Source organism: Amblyomma mixtum, chromosome 8 (assembly GCF_055824585.1).
Source record: "Amblyomma mixtum isolate Tamu chromosome 8, ASM5582458v1, whole genome shotgun sequence".
Taxonomy (NCBI): domain Eukaryota; kingdom Metazoa; phylum Arthropoda; class Arachnida; order Ixodida; family Ixodidae; genus Amblyomma; species Amblyomma mixtum.
This window is the reverse complement of record NC_143019.1, coordinates 13,338,457-13,361,138: the sequence shown is the minus strand read 5'-3', so window position 1 is coordinate 13,361,138 and position 22,682 is coordinate 13,338,457. Positions and strand designations below refer to the sequence as shown.

General features: G+C 47.9%; 2 pseudogenes; one reads left to right on the top strand and one right to left on the bottom strand.

The window, feature by feature from the left end:
- The window catches only part of LOC149331396 (galectin-7-like), a 73,937-nt pseudogene extending 62,520 nt beyond the window's left edge, over window positions 1–11,417 (top strand).
- Window positions 11,418–17,984: 6,567 nt separating this feature from the next.
- Window positions 17,985–19,609, bottom strand: LOC149331395 (uncharacterized; annotated as a pseudogene).
- Window positions 19,610–22,682: the final 3,073 nt, after the last annotated feature.

Here is a 22,682-nt window from a genome sequence, read left to right as displayed (position 1 = left end):
GGAGGTCAAAGACAACTAACTTTCAGATGGCTCTGTATTCAGAGATAATGCCCTGAGCACCAAGGGCGTCCGCAGGATTTTTTGCAGGGGGGGGGGGGTATGTTCGTAGCAAAAAGGCACTATTTGCGGAGTAAATTTATTTATTTATGTATAAATAAAAAATAAGTGAAATACACACATGAAATAAAAATTACAAACAGCAAATTAAAGCGTGGCTAGGAGAGCTACATTGGAGTTTATCAAAGAAGAAACAATTAAAATTAATACAAAATGCAAAAAGAGACTGTCACTTCGTGGAGAAGAGTGCTCAGTCTTGCTGCATACGGGTTCTCGACTCACCCGGATTGATGACCAGCACACAGCACAATATGGTCACAAACACGCAACTGCAGTCACTCAGTCAGTCTTCCTTGAACAGCAACTATAGACGCCTCGGATTGTTCTGGGCGAATTGCGTGATTACACGGGTGATAAATTCATTTCTGTGCTTCATTACACGCTCTCGGTGCACACTCATCACACACATTGATTGGAAAAACGGTTGAACGCTTACGTTGAAAACAAAAGATGACTATATGTACAACGAAAACTTATTTACAAAATAAATGCACGCTCGCAGCTTCATACACCTCGCTCCATCCTGCTCGCGCATCCGCACAGTCGAGAGAGAGAGAGAAAAACTTTATCATGGCAAGTGTGTTTAGACCCCCCTTGGGTCCCTGGACCACCGCACGGTCCCACTCTACGTCGTAACGTTCATGCGGTGTTTGTCCATGACGTCGGCACCCCGAAGCACCGCAGCAAGCTGCGATGGCGGGTCCGGAGACGAGAGCACGACCTCCCAGTCCTCCCAACTTGATAACGCGGGCTGTCCCTGCGGGGGAGGATCAGCAGGGCAGCCGAAAAGGATGTGGGAGAGTGTGGCGTGAGGGTCGCCGCACAGGGTGCATGCAGGGGAGGTGCCACAGTAGATAGATAGGAGCTGAGGGGATGAGAGAGAGCGGGTCTGGAGGCGTCTCCAGAGGATCTGTTGGGAATGGGTAAGGGAGGGGTGTGGAGCAACCGCACACACACTTCTCGCCGCTCGTCGTTTTCGCGTCCGCTGTCTTGGTTGTTCTCAGCTTCGTTGACAACCGGCCACTAAAAACACCGAAGCACAAACACAGAGGCGCGCACACGTGCAAGGGCCTACTTGCCGCAATATCCCCGAATGCGCACTTTGGGTGTGAAAGGAACGCCGCGCGACTTCCGAGGGGAAGGGCCACTCGCCACTCCGGTCGGAAAATTTGTTTTGTGTGTTTTTATGGGGTTCAGAGCCCCAAAACGACTCAGGCTATGAGGGACGGAGTAGTACAGAGTTCCGGATAATGTCGACCACCTGGGTCTCTTTACCGTGCACTGACATTGCACAGTATATGGGCGCTGTTGTGATTTGAGGCCCAGCCAGAGGTGACAGGCGAGCCAGGCAGGCGCCATCGGGCTGCGTTGACCAAAGGCGCTGGTTTTAAGAGAAGGCGCAAGGAACGTGTTGTGGGGCGCCTCTGGAGACTGCGTCACCGTGAACAAAAGCAGTTAATCCCCTTTGCCGAAGATTCTGAAAGCGGCGCTTCTACCGAACTGCGCTCTCCCGTGGATCGGAGGAGACAGCGAGCGGCGGCGCCAACTCATCGCCCGCTTGCCCCTGAGCAGCCAGACAAAGAGGGGGTGGACACGGCTGATTTGTCCTTCCCTCCTGAAGATGCCCTGTGCACTGTCTGCCTCCGTGTCGCTATCTGTCTAGAGATCAAAGAAACAGACACCCATCTCAAGACGGCTCGAAACACATGCTCGCCGGTGCCGCTATATGTCTGCAAGAGGTTGCCCTTCAACAGAGCTAACGATGGCGTGGTTTGAAAACGGCGTAAAGACGCGTGCCCGGACGCGGCATTTCGCAGATGTGACCCAAAGCTTGGAAGCGGGGCTGTTTTTACCCTTTTGGCTGAGCGCACCACCGCCCCTGGCGTGCGGCCATCACTCACGGTTCGAGTGAGTGATTTTCCAGGGGGGTCCAGCCGCCCCCCCCCCCCCTTGCACCCCCCCCCCCCCCCCTCCGTACGCCCATGCTGAGCACTCATCTGAAAGAAGGAACTTTGGGGCTTCCTTCGGTAGTGTCAAGATGGCCTGCTTGTATGCTGGGGGCGCAGCATTTCCGTTGCAGACATACTTAATGCGTCCTTACCCAGGCAGGAAGCTTGATGAGAGGAAAAAGGTGTTCAATTATCGCCTTTCGAGAGCGGGCAGGTGCGTGGAAAATGCGTTTGGGATTTTAGTCTCAAGGTGGCGGGTGTTCCTTGGGACAGTAGAAGGAGAATCGGAGCTCCTCACCAACATGCTAGAGGCAGCCGTGTGCCTTCATAATTTTCTCATGACTGACAGTGCATATTGTCCAGATGATTATGGTGACCGGTCATGTGAGGAAACTGTGCAGGACGGAGAGTGGAGGCGCACGGTTGCCCCAATTGGCGCCCGTGCACCACCATCAAATCACCGACCTAGCTCAGCTGCTATGGCAATGAGGGATGAAATTGCAAACTACTTCATGTCTGCAGAAGGATCATTGCCATGGCAGCTGAGTGTTGTGAGACGGAGCTAGTACAGTGTATCCCCGCCAACTTGTTAAACTCATCCGCCCAGCTAACTTTCATCCGCCCCCTGCTACGCTAGTCTTCATTTGGAATCCCCTCCGTTTCCCTTAAGGACCAGCGGTTATCTTGCCTTCGCATTACATGCCCTGCCCAAGCCCACTTCTCTTGATTTCAACTAGGATGTCATTAACCCGCGTTTGTTCCCTCACCCACTTTCAATCTCTTAACAATGCACCTATCATTTTTCTGACCATAGCTCACTGTGTTGCCCTTAACTTAAAACTTAAACTGAACCCTCTTTGTTAGCCTCCACGTTTCTGCCCCATAGGCGAGTACCGGCAAGATACAGCTGTTGTGTACTTTTCTCTTGAGGGATATTGGCAAACTGTCTTTCATGGTCTCAGAGAACCTGGCATATGCGCTCCACCCCATTCTTGTTCTTCTAGTTATTTCCCTCTCATGATCCCGATCAGCGGACACTACCTGCTCTAAGTAGACATATTCTCTTACCACTTCCAGCACCTCGCTACCAATTGCGAACTGCTGTTCCCTTGCTGGACTGTTGAACTTTACTTTGGTTTTCTGCATGTTAATATTTAGACCAACCGTTCTGCTCTGCCTGTCTAACTCATTGATCATACTTTGTAGTTCATGTCCTGAGTGACTTAGCAAGGCAATGTCATCAGGTAATTCAAGCATATCTTGCTCGTTAATTCTTGCTATCCATTGCATTTTATTTCTTTTTTTGCTCATATGTTCAATAATTCAATGTTCAATAATAATGTTCAATAATAAGAGTTAGTGATAATTGTCGACATAATTGCACAGAGCAAATTACTAAGTAAGCGAAAAGAGAAAGCGGACGCCAAAAATAAGGAAGGTGTGATATAAAGCAAATTATTTATGTTTATGTCCCATGTATATATTTCTAGCGTTTTTGTTTTTTGGTGCCTTTCTTGTGTCCTTCCTTCTGCCCTCGTCTTTTGCGCGTGCAATCACCTCGTCACTGTTGATGCATAGTAATATTAGTAGTAGTCGGAACACTCCTGGTCTAGAGTGTAACCTGCAAACTCTAGCGCTGAAAAAAATATTTTTTTATCAAATGGTATTGCATCTATGATATGAAAACTATAACAAAGACAGCTATACAATTTAGTCAACGCTCAGCGGATGCCTGTCCAACCTTATAAACTATGGTTGGTAAAGAAAAAGGCAGAGAGAAGTGGGCAATTGTCAATTTCTGTTTACCTTTGAGATGAATCGACATTGCGCAAGAGACGTGAAATTGCTATTGAGAGGGTTAGCACCGCAGTGTTTCGGAATGTGTTTACCTCAGAAGCAAATATTCGTCGTACATGCGGCGGCACCTTGCAACCAATTCCGACCAACTTAGACGGAATTTTGCCAAGGTTCACAAAAATGCAGTATACAGCTAGATGCATACCATTCACGAGGCGGACTCGAGACTTTTTTATAGACATTGTACGAAGAAAGGGGGGGGGGGGGGGGGGGAGGCGAGGTGTGCAGGAACGCTGCCAAAAAAAAAGGGGTCGGCTACAAAGCGATAGTTCTGTAGGCACTTAGGGCGACCCCCTCCCCTCTCTCGTTTGGATCCTCAACTGCGTGCTCTTATTCATTTTAGACGTACGTCTTTCTTGCATACAGTTTGAATCATTAGGTTGCTTATTCCCTCCAGAATTTTCCATCGCGTGCTGATATGTATATCTTTCTTGCCTTGCGTCGATTTGACTCGATTTGGTTGGATCAAAAAAAAGATTGAAAAAGTGCGCCCGCGTATGTGTGTGTGTATGCGTGCGTGTCCACGCCCGCGTACCTGGAAACTGAAGGAACAGCTGCTATTTTCCCACCCTCTATTGTCAGGCAACTATAGCCTCGTTTACATGAACCCGACTTCGGCGGGTCGAGCCAGGAGATCAAGTTGAGTAAGGTCAGCCCAACTTGACTGCATGTTTACATGAACTCGATTTTAGCGAGTCGCGACCGGTTCAACAGCAGCGGCACTAAGCGTCGAGCGGCGCAGCGGGAAAGGGCAGTGGCAGCCTGGAAGATTGCCGCATGCACGGCTGCCTCGGAGGCGCTACGCCGCAAGCGAATAACAGGTTCGCATTTATCACCTCCCCTTCCACTAACCCGACTCCGACCGGTTTACGTGCTATTTGCTGTTGGGGTCGAGTGAGTCAACCCACCCCCTGCAGCTGAGTTGACTGGACTCGCTCCCTCGACTCCCGGACCCGACTCTTAGGCGTTTACATGAACCCAGTAACCGGTTTTCAGCTCAAATCCTCAACTCAACCCGTCATGTAAACACCGCTTATAACGTGCTTGTAATCATTTTCCGAGAATTCCTTTTCCTGCGGCGCTAGTCTACCCCGCATGCAGGAGGGGCGCGCAGCAAGGGGAGGGGACGGTCCTTTGTGCCAGTTCCCGAAAAGAGGACTTCTCAGCACTATAGTCGGTTACAACTAAAGAATGAAGCGGCACACGCAACTCAGAGGGAGCTCTCCAGCCAATCACGTCGATTTGTGTGGCTGTGCATGCAGCCAAGCCTGCGAAAGAGAGCGAAGGAGTCGGCGCTTTGTCCCCGTGTCGCCGAGGGTGCATGTCCTTTGTTCGGGATAAGGCTAAAAGAATAAGACATTAGTATACACCCTCGGCTGCACTAGCTCCAGAGTCTAAATGATACGCTAAGCCAACACGTTGACTATAGATGGTACTAAACTCGCACCTGGAAAGTCAGAAGGATAAGGTGGCTCGGAACGGTTTAAGAAAGAGGGGATTAAAAAGGTTGTAAATAATGTTCTGCAACTACCATATCGGACGTTTAAAATTTGAACTTCGCCCCTTTCTTGGCCCGAGGCGAAATAAAAAGTCAATGGAATCTTTTCGAAAGTCTAGCGAAACCGAAACCAAGGCTCCTCCTTTTACCATCCATTAAACTAACACCGGCCCTGGTGTGAGAAGTATTAAAAAGGAACAAGACAAGAGCGGAACTAGTTGGTGCTTCATAGGGGAGTCTATCTGACGTTCTGTGCATGTTCCGTGTTTTCTGTATCAGTTAAGCGCGATATCTCCACTGTTAAAGGGAAAATGCGTTACTTAATGCTAGCGCCCCAGCCACAACACCAGTGGAAAAGAAGTCATGCCTGATTTCAAAACGAATCGGAAGTTGATTATTCCGGAGTGTAGTATAAATGGACGCAGGGAAACAAATTCATCACCCGCAACCCATTGTGTACCACCTCCTCCTCCTCCTGCCGCGTATCATGTAGCGTCTGCCATAAAGACTGCTGCTGCGCCAGTGTCAGCAGACCACACAGATAAGAACTGATTTCAGTTCGCGGCTACTCCCAGCGTGGTATTTAAACCGGTGAGAATCACAGCACGCATAGTAAACCTTCGGGGCTCATCTCTTGGTTACAGGCTGTGCCATTCGACCACCGGCTGGAGAGCGTCCACCCGGGAACGACCATCGAGCTGGCGGGTCGAGTCCTCAGCAGCCCCAATAGGTTTGTGGGCAGGCATGTCATTACTGCAGCTCATTTATACGCCGTTGCTTCGTCTGCGTAGGTTCAGCATCAACCTGGTGGCAGCCAATGACGACGTAGTCATCCATGTGAACCCACGCTTTAATGAGGGATGCGTGGTCTTCAACCCTCGGCGCAACGGCTACTGGGACCACGAGGAACGCGTATTGCGCCTGCCCGTGCAGCAGGGATACAACTTCGAGGCTGAGATACTCGTCGATGTGTTCGGATACAAGGTAGGCTGTTGTGGGAATTGATCGCTGAAGTGCGTGATCTGCGATGTTGATGGCAGTGTGTCGTTTCTTGCAGCTTTATCATTGTGACGTACAGGTCCCCACAAAAGTTTTCGGAACACGAAAATTGCCACACAGCCTAATTACTGCTCAGCGTAAGCATGCAGCCGTGAACTGAAAGTTGTGTTTTAAAGCTTCCAACGCAACCAGCACAATATACAGCCCTCAGTGCCTGGATGCGCTTCTAGCCAGCGAGAAATTGATGTTTTTTGTGATTTCGACGTTCCGAGTACTTTTGTAGGCACCTGTACATATTTTGGAAATACGCAGAACAATCCGTATAATGAGGTTCAAACAGAGGGGTTAAGGCGAATTACCGGAATATAAGAATAAGAAAGGAGATAATAGAATACAGTTGTAAAAAATTGGGATTTCAGTTCCGATTGTAGAAGAAGGGAAATACACTGAGACACTTGACGCAGATGCATATTCATTGGCAGGACAGCCCTGCAAGGTTTACCAGAGCTACTTAAAGGGCTGCAAGGTAGAGCCCTACGAAAACAAACCTCTAGGAACAGGGAGAGACTTTTGTGTCTCGTATATCTTCTGTGTCACTTTTTGTCTCTGTTCCTTGTGCTTTGATCTAAGCCTGGAACGTTGTCTTTGAGACGCGGTTCGGACCTAAGAGCTGGACGAAAGTTCTTCTGGTCTGGAATATTATGAAGTGAAAAGCAGGATAAAAGATTCACGCTGGAGGTTGGTAACACGATATGTATTACAAGAGGTGGACGAGATGAGGGTGCTAGAGCTAGACAAACATGTCAGACAGATGGACACACTGGATAAGGACAAAAAAAAGAAAGCAGCAGGGACTACGCCAAGCTTGATCAAACGCGTCTCATCTAGCGCAGTGGGGCACGGGGTGAGGTGGTCAGGCATCTTGAACGTTCACTACTTAACCCAGGTTACTATACCTGTCTCAGTTCCATTGACTGACGACACAACACTGGACGGGGCCAGAAACAGTGAATACGAGCACAGTGAGCACCATCACTGCCTTTTCAAAACTTACTGCCCTCACGATTCCCCAGAAATAAGCACAGTTGAACACAGTGTTTGCGCTTATTGAACAGAGAGAGCCAACAAGACATTTAAACTTAAAATAGTTACGCCCGTTTGCAGCCATATGCAATGACGTGAGAGCACAGACATCAGAAAGGATGGAAACCGTGCGTGGGTATACACGACAGGAACTGCAAAGAATACAACTAAACTCTATCATAAAACAAAGCTGAGAGAGAGAGAGAGAGAGAAATTATTTTGTTTTACCAAGGGATTTGGGGCACGCAGTTCCCGAGGTTATCGCACGGCTGTACCCTACTAAATGTTCATGAGTTCATGGAGTGTTCACTCCGCTAAGGATGAAGGGAGGGGGAGCAATGGGGCCCATGTGAACCTCGGTCGTGGGTGCAGTGAGGAAGGCTCGTATGTAGGCGTACATGCGGGCGCCTACATTGAGAGGGCAGAGAGCCGCCATGATCGCCGGGTGTTCTACGCGATCAGAGGCCTTGGACAAATCCAGGGCCAAGACGGCCTTAGTATAAGCAGGGGCACGAAGGTCAAAGCTGTCGTGCATGAATTGAAGCATTGCATCTTGGGGAGAGAGAGGCGGACGGAAGCGCACTGTGCTGTGCGGGCATAGGTTGTGGGGTTTTCAATATGGGAGATAAACACGTTCTCCTCCGATTAAGCGCGGCTGACACAGTTCAAAACCGCCGGACCCCACCCCGTGATCGCGTACGCTACCGAGAGCGCGCCGACCACGGCGGGCCGTGCTCTGCGGGAAAAAAGGAACGACACTCTGGCTGGCACAAACAAGGCATTTATTGCTATAAGAACAAAAGCGCCAGTTAGCAACAAAATACGCTGATGAATCGAGGACGTCCGACTCACCAGCAAAGCTATGAGCGAGTGCTCGCCCACGCTAGGGCAGTGGAGATACTCTGCGCTCGGACGGGACGAGATGCGGGAAAACGTTCCTGCTCTCGAGGCTTCGCCATTCGCCCCTCTGGCGAATAGCGGAGCGTCGCGAGTGAACGTCAGCGCGCTTCTCTGGTCCCGAGCCGAAGAGGGACGTCTCCCCCGCGCGCTGCAGTAGCGCATCCGTGGCGCTCGCGTCGGTACGTAACCGGCGCCCTCCCTTGTTAGTTCAATTTCAATTTCAATTTAAATTTATTTCCAGAAGGTTCTGGTCGGCTGACTGGGCTAAAAGCTGTGCGTAAACAGCTTGACGAGGCCCCAGCCAGCCGTTACAAGGCATAACAGCACACATTAAAAGAATATTCATATACATAGAGAAGCAAATAGTTGATACAACAAGGAAACAAAAGAGTATCATGGATTCAAGCAAAGGCAGTGAACATATAGTTATATTAAGAGGACACGAAAAATATCAATTCGGCAAATAACACTAACTGCCAGGAAATATGCATACAATCAACTCAATAAATGACAGCAAATCTTATACACTTTATTAACGCTTTAAACGAGAAATTTGTTAAACAAACTGAGGAAAATTGGAGAGAAATTTTCAGCTAAGAGAAAGAACATCAGGTTACATCATTACAAAATAATGACGTAGTGTAGCTTTGGTAGATTTATTCGTGTCTTTGTATTTGTTGAGAATTGTGGGAAGATTATATTCTAGTGTCTGTAGCCTGTAGTCTGTTCGAAAAAAGAGTACTAGCCATTTGTCTGTGTTGCGTGTGTTTACTGGATGGCTATTTTCTTTTAGCAGTGTGGTACCTTCTATACCATTGATCTGAAGCTGGAAAGGAAATAGTATGACAACATAATTCGCAATTCGTACATATTTTGAATCCTTACAACATTATGCGCCTGGAGAGCTTGTCGAGTATGACCTAAGTAATCAAGATTCGCAAGATTAAGGTAACTAACCAGACTAAGGAGGGTGCATCGCAGGGAAGCCAACCAAAAAGGAAAGAGGAGTGGCAAAGTCCTCACAAGGTTGTGCTCGTGCGTTTATTGAGTGCGTCTGTTTAAGGGAACGTGGAGTACCCGGACATCCGACAAGTGGAATCACCTTCCCGCATCACTGGCACTAATTAACGATCACTGTTCATTTCAAGAATGCATTAGCTAACATTGTACACACAGCAACCTTCTGTAAAATTACGCTCATATTTTCTAAGTTTTGTTGTATTGCTCTGTGTAACTACTGCCCTCTATAATTCCGTATGGCCCTGAAGTTAGTTTAAATAAATAAATAAACACGCTCTAGAAGTTTCCCGAGGCATGCAGTGAGTGATATGGGGCGGAGATTCGGTATTATCAGACGTTTGTTTGCTTTGGGGATGAAGATAATTTTGGTATGGAGCCAGGACTGTGGGAGGGTGCCTTGAAAGCTTGGAATACTCTCTTTACCAGGAGCACATCACTTTTCGATGCAGACTCTACTCGAAGTCGTGGCCTAGTGGTCTCAGCGTCCGCTTCGGCTGCGGGAGGTGGTTGGTTCGAAACGCACCACCACCACCAGCAGTACACCCACCGGTAAAATGGGCACAACCACCCCTGGCCCGGCGCCCGGCTTCCTCAAGGGTGTGCGCTTGGAGGAGGCTCCGCAAATCTCGCTGCGCCCGTGTGCTGTGCGATGCCAGTGCACGTTAAAGAACCCCAGGTGGTCGAAATTTCTGGAGTCCTTCACTACGGCGTCCCTCATGGCCTGAGTCGCTTTGGGACGTTAAACCCCCATAAACCAAACCAAACCAAACCAAACCTTTCAGGGGCAAACCCAGTTTCCAGCACTCAGCCTGCAAAGGTGGTTCGTGTTTCACTGCAAAGTGAAGAGTTCAACTCAAAGATCGCGCGCTTTAACCAGCATGTCTCAACTGACGTATAGGTTCAACACCACTGTAAGTGATCTTTCATTCGAAGAGAAAACTGCAGAGTAACACTGTGGTCTTGGGCACGTCCTGTTTTCCGACTGTCTGACTTTGCGAGAAAAAAGAAGAGGCCACAAGCGGGCTTTTACCGCACGAGACGGATTTAGGGCTGCTTGACGGCGGAATGAATCACTGGCCCGCCAATGCAACGCTTTGGTCCAAGACCCTTTTACCAAGAAGTTCACCTCAGAAAAGCCGAGCACCAGGCCGGGGAAACCTTGCACCCATTAGAAAACCCGTGAGTATCCGGTGGCACTGGGTATCGAACACAGCACCTCCCCGAATGCGATGCGGATGCTCTATCACAAGGCCATCGCTTCGGTCCTGTGAGCTTGCTCAGGATCACAGTGGTGGGATTTGAAGGCACGGCTTCCTTTCCCAAGCCATGCACCCTGAGAATCCGAGCACCAGGCCGGGGAATGGCTTGTACCCAATCCAGGAAACCGGTGGGTAACTGGCAGCAGTGCCGAACTCTCTTCGAAGACTGATACTCCTTCTCATCTGCTGAACTCTCGCAGAGCGAACTTATTAAAACTTCATCGAACTCTCGAAACTCCGCTGAACCTGTCAGCTCTCAACATAATCACGAACCACTTTTTGCAGGCTGACAGTATTCGAAACTAGTTTTGCCCCCATAAGATGCAGCGGGGTTTGCGTAGCCTCTTCCATGCGCACATCCCTGAGGAAGCCGGGCGCCGGGCCGGGGGATGGTTGTACCTATTTTTACCGATAGGTTGCCGGGGGGGGGGGGGTTCGAACCAATTACCTCTCGCAGCTAGGCGGACGCCCAAACCTCTAGGCCACCACTACGGTAAACCGCTTATTCGCTATAGGTGGGCTATCCTCTTTGCTAGGATGTGCTGCTGGAAAGCAGCATGCGTGCGCTGCGCGCAGCACTGCTGAAACTATTTGCCAACATGGGCGGCTGTGTGCTTGCAGGTAGCTTTCAACAAGCAACCCTTTGCTGTCTTCAAACACCGGATGAACTGCTCCCTGGTAAGGCGACTCTACGTGGATGGATGCGTCACGATTCGACGGTTCGAGCAGAAGTAGACGCTGAGATCCTCGGTAACAGCACGGGGGAAAGGAATCCAGACTACTTGGCGCATCACTATCGTAATGCAAACACTGTTCGCCTGTTTTGTATTTGAGATTTCCTTTGACTGACCCGCAGAAAAGCAGATGTATTTGCTGATGTAAGGGAAGGGGAAAATTCTGTTGTGTTTCGGATGCTTTGAAGTTAAAGAACAACAACAACAACCATAGGGCGCCAAATCTATGACCTCAGGGGATCATTGCCAAATTCATGACTTCGATGTATCATGGCGATGCATTTGTTCGCCACAGAAGAACGCGGTCTCACTTGTAGCTAGGAGAGTTGACAACAAAGGCTTCCGGACTAGCCTCGCTCATTACAAAAAGTGGAATTTCTGGCCAATACGAGACTAGGATTCCCGGTCGTCAACGAAAATGATGGCTCATGGAGAAGCAATGCTTCATGTTTCAAGGTTATACGCAAAAACTTGCCCCTTTCCTCATTTCGATCTTGAAAGCCACATGCAAGAAGCAGGATTTTTTTGTCCTTCCATTTATGAAAATGGTCATGAAAGTCGAAGGGACAGCCACAAATATTGCTGTACGTAATGACGCCTTTCCTACGTGCAATACCCTGGCGGTTGTTGTTCATGGGCTCCACGGCGAAGAGCAGCTTGTAAGCCTTGGAGGGCAGCTTTCGAATCGGTGAAAATAGACCACCGCTGAGGGCGCTGCTGACTGATGTATTCAATGGCGACACGAAGAGCGGTGAGTTCTACATCACAGCTACATCACAGCTACATCACTCTGCCATCAACAAAGGACATGACATTATCTACCAATGGCTACCGGGGCACAGCGGCATAGCAGGTAATCACCGCGCGGATGAGGTCGCGCGAACTGCGCACGACGACGGCGATTTTGTGTCGATCCCCATTTCGAGATCGGATGCAGCGAGCAGGCTTCGCGCACTTGCGCGGGACATCACGCTTGCCGCGTGGAATTCCGGCCAATTTTGCAATTCCCGTTTACAATCCTTGGACCCAGATCTGAAGCTCCGGCTACCACCAGGCCTACCACGACGAGAAGAAACTTTGCTGTGTCGCCTCTGGCTTGGTGTAGCGTTCACCAACCACTACTCATTCTTAATCGGTATGGCTGATAGTCCTGCATGTTCCATCTGCGGCCATGACGAGACCATAACCCACATTCTTTGTGACTGCCCGGCCTACACCACGGAAAGGCAGTCTCTCAGCCGTGCGCTGGAGCGCCTAGATACACGCCCTTTCACGGAAATGAAGATTCTCGGCCACTGGCCGCGGCGGTCGTCGGCGGAGAAGGCCTGCAAGGCACTGCTCCGCTTCTTGAGAACTTCTGGCCTGCACGATAGGCTGTGACTTTAACGAACAGTGACGTTTTATAGTGACTTCAATTTTCTGTTACTCTCCTTTCTCTTTCTTTTTTTTATCCCCTCACCCCCTTCCCCCCGTGTAGGGTAGCAAACCGATTATTATTTCGGTTAACCTCCCTGCCTTTCCTCTTCTATATCCTCCTCCTCCTCCCTGGCGGTTGTAGGCCTTAATTGTTATAATAACTTCGTAAACACTACCTTCTAGTGACATAAATGTGACACCTTATTTCCAACGTTTTCTAAGCTCTGTCCTTTTCATAGATTTGAAGCAATGTGGCACAACGCGCCGCAACATACTGCCCGTGTTTTATGCGCATTTTATAAATAGTGAATATAGTCAATAAGTTTATTTTCTAGGTTCAACTGGAGGTTTTCCTGGCTAAAAGCTGCCTGGGCAGCTTTACTATGTCCAGGAAACCCCTACAAGCAGTAGCACACGAGCGGTACAGGAAATTTTCAAAACTAGTCACACATGCAGTAGTAGATTAAATAAAGAAAACACTCGACACATATATACACTGACTCAAATAATGTTAAAAAATGAGAACACCGGAATGGTCATACATATGTTGACAGAAAAATACATTAACACTCAAGTAAACGTTCAACAATCAACAAGTGGAGGCAAAGAATGACATTTGAACAAAATATTTCCGCAGCTCAGCTTTTGCATATCCCGTTGCATGGTGATATGTGTTTAAAACATGGGGACTGTGGTACCAATGCCCACAGTCCGAAATGAGTGCTTTAAATTTAGTTTTTTCCCAAGAATCATAAGGAATGGAATATGTTACCAAACTGTGTTGTTACCCCACAAATACTTAAGGAATTTTTAGATAAGCTGCACGATGTTTTATCGTCTACATGAAATATATGCCAGAGTTTTATTTTTGTATAAGTGGTGAACGCTTTATGTACCGAATTTTGTGCCCGTTTTAATGTTTGTGTCATTTCTATTTTTTATACCTCATTATCCACTCCTGTTATAGCCCGTGACCAAGGCTGACAGTATAAATAAATGAATGAGTGAATCGGTGCGAAAACGTGATACGTTCCATGAGTTAGTACTTCTTGTATGTATGCTAGCACGACGCGTGTCCAAAGATGCTAGGGTAGAGTAAAAATTCACAATTGATGCCGTGGAAAAATAAATTTTTTTGCAATAATTTAAAATTATATAAAAGATCAACGAGGACAATGTTATCTGTTTGGAAGGCGTATTTGGAGGCAGTCATGTCATAAATATTGGCGATTATTCGGACAGTTTTCTTTTGCAGTAATAGAAGCTTATTTATGTTATTTTTAGCCATTGTAGCCTATACTAAGCTGTAGTAGTTAAAGTGAGAAAGATGATGCATAATAACTTTGTAATTTACATTTCAAAACTAAAGTTTCACGGCATCGCGAAAGGGCCCCGCAGACAGAACAGTGGAATTACATCGTGGAATTGCATCGTGGAATTACATCGTTAAGTTAGGACCTGAAAGAAGTATTGTGCTATCGTCGGCGTATATTACAAATTCAATGGAATGATCTCTACTAAAAATATCATTTATGTATGCATTAAGCAAAAGTGGTACCAGTACTCTCCCTTGTGGGACACCACAACTGATAGACAAAAGGGAAGAAAGTTCATTTTCTGCAGACACCGACTGACTTCTGTTCTGGAGGTATAGCTTTCAAGCAAACTGAGTGAGTTACCACGGACACCGTACATTTGAAGTTTCTTAGCAAGACTCGTACGGTTTAAGTAAAAAAAAAAAACGCCTTAATTCAACGGAGGGCAGGTTGTGATGACGCTGCAAGGTCACGTGACCTAGGTGGCCAACCTGCCTCCTAGGTTGCTCTCTGGGGACCACCCGCCAGAGCCGTGCCCGTGATTTTTGGCCAAAACCCCCTAGTAGGAATTAAGAGACGACGACGGCAGCGAAGAACCAAACCACTTCTTCTACAATGGGAGAGTTCTATACCATATGTCAGCTGCCCATTTCGGGCGCGCTGCGGTCCCGGACATCTGACGCTCCTGTTATACGTCACACGGACCTGTCAAGGGCCTAGAACACTTAAAGCTCTGGCGCGGCGATCGTGAGTCGCCCAGCACCGGACTGTGCACCCCGCATATAGGACTCTCCACGGATCACGAGGTGAGCGGCAGGAAGAACTAAACGCACGGGAACAAGAGCTGCCGATCCAAGGTCACCTAAGCACATCCAAAACACGAGGGTCCGTGCGAGGCGGTCTGGTAGGGAGAGGCGAACTGGAGACGCGGCCGAGTGAAGACACAGCAGCAACGTACTTCCTGCCCTGCAGATCCTCATAGAACCATCGTTAAGCTTTAATAAACAGTTCTCGTTCATAGAGTATCCAGCGTATTGCTGTCGCATAAATTTCATTAGGAGTTTGCATTATCATGAAAAGACAATATATGATTTAGAAACCTCTACGTTACCTTAGTTCCGATGATATTGTTTTTGTTGTCAGGGCATGAAACGAGGTTTCAAACCTGAACCGCTCTTTATGCGCCTTCGCATTGCGTGTTCCGAAACTGTTAAACCGTTGCCGCCAAGAAGGCCTAGAGGCCAGTCTGGGCGTTGATCATCTGGATCAGCCCCGTCCGCTCCATCGCTCTGCGCGATGCATGGGTTTTTGGCCGAGTGCAATTTTTTTTTCTTTCGGCTGGGGAACTATGAGCTGATTCGGCATTAGGCATATGATGCGATGAAGAGCTTTTTTGAGCGGAGGTAGAGAAACGTTGAGCAAAAGAAAGGAGGCCCAAATATGCCTAAGCATATAAGGTCCTGTCCGTCATGCTCTTGTGAGCCACGTTTTCCTAGTGCACGAATTGTGTCTACAAGCAAAGACACAAAAGCTAGGGAACTAATCAAAGCTTTTTTTATTGCAAAAAAAAAAAAGGAAGCATGTGCGTCAGCGACACATCCATATCTTTGTACAAGGCTGAGAGCAATTTTTTCACCCGTTCACTATCATATCAACTTTGAAGATAGCAATATTCCTTGCATGTTAGACGGCATATATTTGTGCATGTTTTCTTCGAATAAATCAGTTGCGAGTGGCGCTTCGTCCCGTCTTTCTGTCTTATGTTCCGTCTTTTTTCGCGCCTGTAACCAAAGATGAACAGTTAGCAACTTGGCCAGCAAGACGTTCTTTTAAGGAGGTAGAGAGTTAGGACAAGAGAGAGAGAGTGATGTCGCAGCTCGGAATTGTGCCTCTCGTCTCACGTAACCGATGAGCGATGCGGATGTGCGAGGCTTCTCGAGTGACCGAACATACCGCAGCCACCAGAGCGCCGGTGCGGCCGCGTGGATTCCTCTTCGCGTCCTCTACACATTCATTATTTCAATAGATGATCTCTGTTTCAATCGTGGGAAACCAGCAGGAAACTGATTGGACTTTTCGGGCCAAGCCATGAAATCCGCCATTTTGTCCAGCCCTCGGGGGGCCCCGTGAGCACGGAGGGGCCGGTTCATTTGAACCGTTTGAACCCTTGATAATCCGGCCCAATTTATGAGGGTTTAACGACCCAAAGTGACTCGCCTCCATCGAAATTCGACCACCGCGGCCGGGATCGAACCTGCGTCGCTCGGATCAGCGGCCGAGCGCCAAAACCACTGAGCCACCGCGGCAGATAAACATAAAATATTTACCAGGCGTGGACCAATTACAAGAACAGGGACATCAAATTTTTTGTGGGACGTTTTGTTTCATCTTTGGGAAGGTGTATAAGGTATCAGTGTACATGAGTCGTCATGCAGAATTTGCCTGCGTCCAGTAAATAATTCAGTGGATTTCATTTCATTTCATTTTATTACCTTAAAGGCCCCTTAAAAGGGGTGTTACATAAGGGGTGGCAAGAGTAAAAGTACAAATTCACAGTGCCAGGAAAGCTTCTACGTTATCAGTGAAAAGACTTGGGCAAGTGATGATGGCAACGTTGTTCGGAAGGCCGTTCCAGTCTGCGGCTGCACGAGGAGAGAAGGAATTAGAAAAAGTGACAGTGCGTGAACATGTTGGCGCATTCCGTTTCAGAGACATTTGCACCCGAAGCATCAGTGAGGGAAACAGTGCGTGTGTGCTGGGGGTTAATGACTTGCCAGAACCTACGGGGGTTAGCTGACAACATTTTAGGCAGATCGGAGAAAAAAAAGGTGCGTTTGGCTTCACGAATACTTGATAAATAAGTTTTTTCGGCTGCATAATATTTGTTCCAAGCGTTCTGACTAGGAAGCAACTTGGCTGATCGGAAAAGACGCTTCTTTTTATTTTCGAGACGTTTGAGTGTGTTTGTGAACCATGGGTTTTGAGGGTTATTTCGTATATTTATGTTTGGAATAAACCTATCGACCAAATCTTCGATTTTCCTCTTAAACAAGGACCAGTTATCATGGATGGATCTTTGATGAAAGCTGGATTGAAATACTGGAAAAAATGCGCGAAGTTCATTATTTATTGCTGTGTAGTTTCCTTTATCGTACAGTCGGATAGTTCGTTTAGAAGTCACGCGTAAGGACGGTTTAATCGTGAAGCCGGCATGTATGACGTGGTGATCGCTGACGCCTGGTAGATACGTGACGGAATGAACGCATTCAGGATTATCCGTTAATATTAGGTCCAGGATATTAGCGCAGTCTTCAGTTACACGGGTTGGTTCGGATATAGTTTGAACGAGGTTAAAATTAAGGCAGACGTCTAGAAATTCATTAGCATCCTTATTACCTGTAGCGGTTAGATTATGCCAGTCAATGCTCGGAAAATTGAAATCTCCGAATAGGAGAGTGCAGGTGTTAGGGTGCTTAGCTTTAATTTCATTTAATGCGTTATTAAGATTTCGAGGGAAGTCTGGGTAGCTAGGAGGCCTGTAGCAAACGCCAATCACAACTGATTTAGGTGAAGCATGGCATAAAACCCATATTTCTATATCTGATGAAAGGTGAACAGCTGAGCATGATAGATTCCGAGCGGTTGCAATCAGTACCCCCCCTCCTCTTCGGTCTGGGCGATCTTTGCGAAAAACACTGAGATTAGGCAAGTCAGCAAGGACTTCACTATCAGGAATGTCACTGTTTAGCCACGTTTCCGTCAAAACTAGTATGTTGCTAGCAGATGAAGTGACAATATGGGAAATAATGTCGCGCTTTGAAATGAAACTCCGCACGTCAGTAAATATCGCTGACAATGAAAGTGCTTCTTGCTGTGCATGCTTCGAACGATCTGTCGATAGGTGCTGAGGTGGTTGCTATTTTCACTTCTTTTACTGTTTGTGATGATTCATCGAATATGTAGCGTTTGGGACCAATGTGTAATGTTTTGAAGCGCAAAGAGAACTTATCGGATACTGATCTGGCAAAGGTTACAAGATGTTTGCGGGCGTTACGAACGGGAAGGGAGAAGTCTTCGCCAATACTGTAGTTGGTGCCTTTAAGCTTAGTTCCTAAAGAAAGGATGCTTTCTTTAGTTTTCGATGAAGTGAATTTAACGATGATTGGCCTGGTGCGATCAGTTGAGTGGCGCCCGAGGCGGTGAGCACGCTCGATTAGATTGGGTTCGATGGCAAAATCTAGTTGAGTGGAGCAATGACGAATGACTGTTTCTTCCGAGTCTGCATACGTTTCAGTGGGGTTAGTGTCAGGAATATTGTAAAATATGAGATTGTTACGGCGAGAGCGATTTTCTGCATCGTCCATACGTGCTTCAAGTTCGTCGATCTTGCAGGTAAGTTTGGTGTTTAAAGTTTTCAGGGCATCCATCTCAGAATGAATAGTGGAAAGTGTGGCGTAGTGTGATTCCAGGGTGTCCATGCGCTTGTTTAAGTCGGTCAAGGTTGTTTCGGTAGTTTTTAGTTGATATTTAATGTCCTGTAGATCGGAAATTAATGTAGCTTGCCCGGTAGTTAGTTTCTGGAGCTCGGAAAGTATGCAATCGTAACGGTCGGGGCCTGGGTTAGATTCGACATCGCCTGGCAATAGTAAAAGAAAACGGAGAACAACGTGAACACTCGGCAACAATACTACAGCAGCACTGAGGGCTCGGCAGCTGCATTAAAAAGTAGTTACTGGTTTTTTTAGCAAATAGGGAAAACTTGTTACTAACCTGTATTGCGAAAAGCAGAGGATTAGTAGTCTGCGTTGACACACAGCTACCGAGCCCACAGAGCGGCGGCGATGACAGCATGGGCTTTATATGCCTGATAAAATTATCAGATGTTGATGTTCCTGGCGATGGGGCTGGCCACTGTTGGTCCGGGATGACGTACTCTGGCGGCGATGAGGGCAGTTGATGGGGTAGCAATGGTGATGGGGCAGGCGGATGAAAATAATCTTTTTCATGATACTTCACGGCGGCCGTAGACACTGATGAACAGGAGGCAGACGGTAGAACGGCGAAAAGCAGTTTCAGGGCGAGGGTAAACACCTGCATTGCGAAAAGCAGAGGATTAGTAGTCTGCGTTGACACACAGCTACCGAGCCCTAGTTGAGTTCCTAGGTTTATATTTTGGTTTTTCTCGACACCATACCAGAACCTCAAAGACGGGTTAAGACACGTTGAGGTGAGGTAAGTCATAAAAACACTGCTATGAAATCGCTGGTTCACTCTTTAATATTCAGTTCTTTTCTTCCGCTTGCTCCACGGGCCGGCAGGGCAAGCAACAAATGAATCAGCATTCTATATCACAGACTCTTCGTACTTTCGTCCTAGCCACCAGACGGCTGTTGAAGCGGAAGTAAAATGGGAGGAAAAAAGCTGAACCTGGCTCCACATCACGTGGCATCTTCAGGGACATCATAATGAAGAGGAGTTGTATTGTGTAACGAAAACGTATGCATGCACATACACATCCACCGACAAACAATAAGCACAGTAAGAAAAAAACGCATTTGTTTTCTTTCACTCAAAGCTTGTTTAAAATTGCAAGGACACTTTGGCGACTAAAGTGTTGAGAGGCGGAAGCCGAGGACGCTATGCCGTGGCGACTTCCGGGGGATGTGACGTCACTCCGTTCCTGTGGCTATATTGATACCCAAATTATTCATCTTTCGGGAATCTTAAATGTTAATTACGCTTAATAACACATTTTTTCATCTAATTTGACACACATCTGTCGTTTTTCCGATCATTCTGTGACAATTTTCACTATGCGATGACGACGTACGGTGGATGTGACGTCACATCGTTTCCATGGCTATTTTCTCTCTATTTCTTTTTCTATCTGAAACAATGTTGTGTCCCCTTATTGCTTTTGTGTGTGTGCGCCCCCGCGTCCTCCTCCTAACGACCACTCGCATCCTCCTCCTAACGACCACTCACATCCTCCTCCTAACGACCGCTTGCCCCTCGTCGCACGCTGTCGCCAGATGCCCCCCCATGGTGCGCCCCCGCATCCTCCTCCTGTTTTGGGAAGCCACTCCCTCCCGTGGACGCTTCTCCGCTCCCTCCTTTCTTCGGGCGGCCAGTTCGGCTCCTGCCTCGGTCGACGCTGGTCGCACCCTCATCGGCTTTAAATAAACGAAGTCTTAAAGTACCGTGTGCGTCTTTCGCTGCATTCAACACAGCGACCGGACACGACAGTGGCGACGAGAAAGTGGATTCGACCCGCGCTACGCAACGCTATTGACAAGCCATGGCTACGCGAGGGTTTCCCAATCAGATACCAGAGTTCAACGGCTCATCGTGGTCATCGTGGGTTGGACGCCTTCAGTTCTACTTTGAAGCTAACAACATCACAGACCCAGCCTTGAAGAGGGCCAACCTGCTGACGCTGTGCGGGGAGCAGACCTACGATACTGTCTGCGCCCTTATTCAGCCAAGCACACCAGCGGCAGTGTCTTACGACGACATCGTAAAAGCGCTGCAAAAGCACTACGACCCAAGGCCATCCGAGGTCTACAGCCGGGCTCGCTTCCAACGACGAGATCAACTGGGAGGAGAAACTGTGAGCGCCTACGTAGCCGCGCTCAAGAAGCTCGCTGCCGACTGCAATTTTGGAACGCTGTCGACAACAGCTACCGGGCAGGAGGGAGACGCAGCTTCTTCTGCTAACACCACCATGCTTCCCTTGGACGTGATGTTACGCGACAGATTTGTGTGCGGACTGAGTGACGAGTCACTGCAGCAGCGCCTGTTCGCTGAGAAGGACCTCACATTCAGCAAAGCTTACGACATCGCCGTTCGAGCGGAGAGCGCCGGTCACCAGCAGAGAGGGATTCGCCGGAACACCGAGCCGGTACACCAGACAAGCAACCAGGTGCGCAAGCCTTCTGTTGTTGTAAAATCGGTCAAAAAGGCACAACGCTGCTGGCGGTGTGACGACCAACACAACCCCCAGGGATGTCGATTCCAGTGGACGCTTCTCCGCTCCCTCCTTTCTTCGGGCGGCCAGTTCGGCTCCTGCCTCGGTCGACGCTGGTCGCACCCTCATCGGCTTTAAATAAACGAAGTCTTAAAGTACCGTGTGCGTCTTTCGCTGCATTCAACACAGCGACCGGACACGACAAACAACCATTGGTTTTCTTCTACCTTTTTTAGTTCCCTAGTTAAACGCATGTGGCACGCTTTGTTAACCGACGATACATGGGAACTTTCAGAAGCTATACCGTGTCGAAACATGGCTCGATTTTCATGAGGTTTGTGGCAGCGTTTTCTTCTTTAGTGAATAGAGGAAATGTTGCGGGCAGATTTTATTGTTTAAGTTTCATTTTTTTACCAATTACACGCAAAGTTCCAGAAAAATGGTGCTTTTAGATATGTCGAACTTTCATGTCATCTCGGGAAAAAACTAAGCCAAATATCAAAATTTCGTCCGCAACATTTCCTCCCTTTTTCTTTCTTGATTATTAAGCCTCAATTTTTATCCATATCGAACTTAGTGTTTGCGTTTTACAGGCTCTGCAACCTGTGTATGTATTTTCTGCGGGAATTTGAATTTCGCACTAAAATTTTAGTAGTGCGACGTGGCTCCACCTGGCAACAAATTATTTTGTCGCTACTACACTCTACCACCAACTTCTTGCTTGTCTGTGTTCGTGCGCACACTTTTTTTCTTAGAATCTGAACGAACTTGATTTCTTTCTTTCCTTTTTTTCTCGCTTGGGCTGTATTTCGAAAGGATTTCTACTTTTCTTTTTTTCAAGAGCTTGTGGTGCGAAAAGGAAGCGGGTTGCAAGGCCACACCCACTAAGCGCTAGCAAATATGATTCCAAACGCTTTCCAACTAGCCCAAGTTTCCGCCTTAATAATTGGATGCTACCACTGCTCGCTCGCAATGCGGTGCTCGACGCTTGGTGTCGCTGCTGATGAACCGGTCTCGACTAGCTAAAATCGAGGTCATGTAAACACGCGTTGGTCGAGTTGGGTTGACTTCGCTCAGCCCGACCACCGGCTCAACCTGACGTTATTGGTTCATGTAAACAGAGCTAAGCAAGAACTCTCTTATGCATTGCCAAAGTTTTGCTTTCAGTCATCATGCATAGCTACAGGACGCTCTCGGTGCTTTTGCAAACCACACTTCCCGTCCTTTTAAGTTCCATCCAACTTTGATTTGCTTGGTGCCTTGTTGGGGCTGAGAAGCGGAAGATGGGTGTCCGGCGCTGGGAAGGTTCGTACGAGTCTAGGCAGATGTAAGCTACAGGCTGTCACTACAATCGAGGACATGCTTCTGTAGCTATGTAAGGAAGGCTGCGCGGGAAAGGGAAGAAAACCAGTTATAAGGCCTTGTGCTGGAGCTCCTTTCTTTCCTTTTATTTGGAGACTGACTACATAGGTGTTCAACACAATGGAACCTTTTCCGGGCAATGTCCATTTTAACCGACTGTCTGCTCAGGCGAAACCAGTAACCACACCCTACCATTGTAAAAGAA